This window comes from Nymphaea colorata, chromosome 7 (genome assembly GCF_008831285.2).
Source record: "Nymphaea colorata isolate Beijing-Zhang1983 chromosome 7, ASM883128v2, whole genome shotgun sequence".
NCBI lineage: Eukaryota > Viridiplantae > Streptophyta > Magnoliopsida > Nymphaeales > Nymphaeaceae > Nymphaea > Nymphaea colorata.
In genome coordinates, this window is record NC_045144.1 from 6,367,480 (window position 1) to 6,372,388 (window position 4,909).

The window sequence follows — 4,909 nt, forward strand, 5'->3', positions numbered from 1 at the left end:
ATTTTGAAAGTAGTTAATCTTGTCTGAGAATGATTCAAGCCGTATTTAGGGAAGCTCTCATGTACAGTTGTGTCTTTGTGTGCGTGTGTGTGTTTTTTAGGGGCAATTTAAAGTTGCCAGTGCGTCTTTGTGTGTGTGTGTTGAGTTTTTTTAAGGGGCAATTCCAAGTTGCGAGTGCTTTCACCAAAAGAAGCCAAAACTATGGGAGTGTGCTTCAGAAAAATGTCATTTTTTAATAAGCAAAGACAAAGTTTATGAAACTCAGATTAGTTTGGTTGAAAGAAGGGAACTCGTTAACAAAAAAATAAAAAGGATTTTTTGTGACATGACATGACATACAAGACTATTGAAATGGGTGTTTTTTGAAACCAGCTAACGCCAACTATCAAATATAATGCTTTGACTCTCTTGAGAAAAGCAAAGCTGAAGTTCTGCGAGTGTGCTTAGAAAAGTACATTTTTTGGAACTTATGACGCTGGGCCATGATCTCTTTAGATCTGACCTTTAAAGCAAATAAATAGTTTACATATTTTTCATTTTTAAAAGTTAACTTTTATGTTTTTGTCAACTCTAAAAAAAACTAACTGGCTTTGCTAATTGGATTCATGAACCATTTTTAAAGATCGGTATAAATGTCATAGATTGGTAGCGTTGCAGTGTCATTCTTCCAGGTCAGAATGTGGGTCTTTACCTTTTAGCCATAATGTGAATGTTATAATTGGTTTTGAAGGAGGGTCTTGAATAGTGAATTGGAATCTGCTTTTGAAATGGAGAAATTAAAATATCCTTCTAAAATGAAAATTAAAAAAAAAAACACTTGCTTTAATGCCTTAAAATCAAGCAAATGATTTTTTTAAAAAAAAGGGGTAGGGCCTCTAACAAATTTGGCAGGGAAGCACAAGTCGTTGGATGCGATAGTGCTTCATAGTTTCAGGTGAACCCATCTGCGAAAGGATCACAACGGTCTTTGATGGCACAACATTAGTGTTATATATATATATATATATATATATATGCACACATGAAACTCTAAATTAATATACTGCAGCTGCGCTTGATGACCGGAGCCCGAACCCCACCCAGTCTATTTTGGTTAAAATAAAAAAATAGTTTTAAAATATAAAATAAATTTTTGTAAATATAAAGTAATAAAAATATATTATTAATAATATAAAAATAATATTAAATAGTTTACCGAGGCAAATTACACCGTTTTTTTCATGCCTGAACCCAGGTCCTACCGGGCCGGGTATGGGGTAACCCAGCCCGATGCCCACCTTTAGATGAGATATGTTTTAGTCGTGTTAACACTTGTGCACCACATACACTTGGCATGTACATACAGTTGTTGCATGTAAAAGGTCAAAAGGAAAAAGAAAAAGAAGAGAGGGAGAAGAAAATAGGATCATAGATAATTCATTTGGAGATGAAGTAATGAGATTGGTTTGAGTGACTAGGACTTAGAAGGCGCTTGATTACTTTGGATCACAGAACTAAGGTGACATTAAATCTCAGGGTCCTAAACTGCAAATTTTCAGATTCATGAACTTTATTAAGGAACTTAAAACTTTTTTTTGAAAGATGAATAAATTACATGAAGAGATCCGTGAATTTGCAAAGCAATGAAGATCCTAAGTCCATGGTTCTCAGGTCTACAGTTTTTTGAATCTGTGAATTTAAGGTGAACTAGATCAGACAGTATCTCAAGTATAAAACAATCAAGCAAACCTTCAGGTGGTGTTTGAAAGCCTATTATTAAAATGTATGACATTAAAATTCCAAGTATTTAATACAAGGCTTTTGTGGGGTGGAACAAAAGTTCCAAGTTCCACAATGCCAAAGTGTGTAATGGTCTGGAATTTTTATTCCAGACATTTTAATACTCCGTTTGATTGATGGTATGGTATTAAAAATCCATTTGATGGAACTCATGACTGTTGCAAAATACAATTTGCATTTAACATAACACTGAAAACCTGTTGCAAAATGCAGCCTGTCTTGGAAGGGCTAAGACGATGCAAAATATAGCATGCTATTAAAAGGAAGGAACCAAAAGTAACTGTTCATGTAGTGTGTCTTTCGTAATGCATTCGTTCATTTAAAAAATGCACCAAGAATTAGGTTTTGTACTAATCAAGTTATGATTATCAACTATACATATGCTGCAATATCCTATATGAATGTACATCTTTCGAAATCACAGTTTTCAAATGAACATTTTCAAAATGCATGTTTAAGCTTGTTGTAAAATGCCTAGATTCATTCATAATCCAGATCTCTTTAGTAGCTCAGCAGTCAACCTTTTTTTGGTGTAACGTCATTAATAAAGAGGACAAAAAACCAACAGTTAGCAAAAGGCATGCACTATAGGTAGAACTATTTTTCGGGTGAGCGAAAGACTAATCCCACCACCCAAGTGAAGGCCGAAGCCTTCTCCTTTCCCCTTTCCTCCTTCCTCTCAGGTCTTTGGCTGCTACTCTAGCATAATTTTTCTAAAACTTTATACTAGCTGGCCACAAAATCGGATTTGATACGTATTAGGACCACAAAAATAGCGAAGAAAATGTTCAAGAAGGATACCTCTTGTTTATGAGTTGGCTTTTCCCATATCAAAATAACAAAAACAATTGTAGAGTCACATTCGATTGCTGGGATCACTGTAGCAATGAACTTCAAAAATAAGAAAAAGTACCTACAGACAAGGGCAACAACAGAAATTTTTCATGAGGAAGGCCAAATTAAAGTTTATAAATTTTAATTAGAGCAGAAATGTCATTTTTCAAAATTTTTATACAAAACAAGTGAAAATTTATAATTTATATTTTTTTTTTGAGTGGGGCTAGGACCCAAGTGGGCCCCACCTTGGCTCTACCCGTGCGTGCAGATTTAGAATATGAGATTTGAACTAAAAATGAAGATTATTGGAACATGAAGATAGAAATGTAATTCCATTTCCATGCAAGTCACAATTTTGGTGTCAATCACTGTTAAGTTGGGTTTTCTACAACACTATTATTTTGGTATAAATCACTACTCTTAATGCAAATTGATATGTATGTGTGCCTTGTAAATCAGTATTTTATTTTTTGTCAACTCTGCCTAGTGTAAGTTGCTAATTATACATGCAAACTCATGAATTTGCTATCATCAAGTATAATTATTAATGTAAATGGCTGTTGTGACTTCCTACAACTAAATCTCAAGTTCTGTAAACTGTTGTGGCCGTTTTGTACAAAAATCACTAATTATATAATGTTAATTGTATAAATTGAGAGAACACAATGTTACGGCCATGGCAATGCAAAGGCACTTGTGGGCTGGTGTGGGCAATTGACCACATCAATCCCATGTAAATGACATAATTGTATACTAATATCTTATTGGTTTTTAATTTTTAATTACATATCGGCTAGCTGCCCCTAAAAAATGCAATTTAAAGTATCAATGCATTTGATTCAAATATTTTTTGGCTCCGCCATTGATACATGGATCTACCACTCCAGCAATTTGCAACATCTCAAGCTCAACATTGGATTACATTGCAAGCCTTTCATAGAATTAAAATGATTTATATGCAAATAGATGTCATTTTGGGGGCGTTTGATAATAGTAACACAGTGTTCCATGTAACACCCGATAAGTTTAGTTTCATATCGAACATTGTGAGAGATCTTCAAGAGCTTATAAAGAAGGGGACATTATTGAGATGATTGTCCTGGTTCTTAGCCTTTTTGAGGCTGAACCAAGGGCTCATGCCCAAGAGTGAGTCGGATTGTTACATTCTATAAATATGTCTCGAAAGTTTGGACTCTATTCATGAAACACTAAAACACGTTGTTCCATAAATCTGCCCAAATCTTTAGGACACAAGTTCATAACCAACTCACATTAGGTTGAGACATTGTAAGCTCTCTTAAAACAACCACAAGTCTGCATTCAAAACATTAGCTTGGCCTGAGTCATAAAATAAACGCAATGAATCGCCAACAATAAACTGCACATCAGTAACAATCAACAAAAAGTGGTATTGCTTCTTTTCGGTTGAGCACAAGGGAATCCATGCTGTTGCTTGCATGAAAGGCCGAAACTTCCATCCACTCTTCCTTTTATCGGGGCTCCGGGCCAGAGCTGCATTGGAACCTGAGATCATACTTGCCTTTATTGATGTCATATTTTTCACAACATAGTTGTGAAAGAACTGTCAATGGTGAACGCAACCAAACAGGCTTTTCAACCTCGAAATGACATAAAGCATAACCTCAATGATGGAGCGACGCACCACTGAGGATTGGCCAATTTAGACGTAAAGCATAGTATCAATCTAAGGAATTTGCAATTTAGGAACATTAATGTATATTTGGATCTCATATGTCACCGAATTAGTTTAAAATGCGAGATATAAAAAAAAATTAATATTCGATTAAGAATTTAGTTAGATTCGGGTTTAAGAAATGATATCCAATCAAATTCGCTTTTAAATTTTGTTTTGAATACATATCAGAACGGATTAGGATTTGAATTCTAATTTAGACCCCATCTTAAATACAAATTTTGCATACATTACTTTGACAAGTTGTCGAATATATTTGAAAGTAGGGTCTATATTCAGATGTAAATCTAAAAGTTGGATTTGGATCGGACTTTAAGTTGTGAATCTAAAAATCGAGTTCATATATAATTTAGACATTTCTTCACATTTTGTAGAATTCAGATTCAAACTCAAATGTATAGACATCCGATAAACCCGAATATGATAAAAGGGAACATCGGATTGGAATGGGATCCATTTACGTATCAGGACCCGAAGCTGCGTCTCCGAGCAGGTGGCGTCATCGAGAAATACGGCAATGTCGTGGGTGAAGAGTTTTATCTTATCCGCTTTGGAGCGGAACGAAGTGGGCAAAGCCCG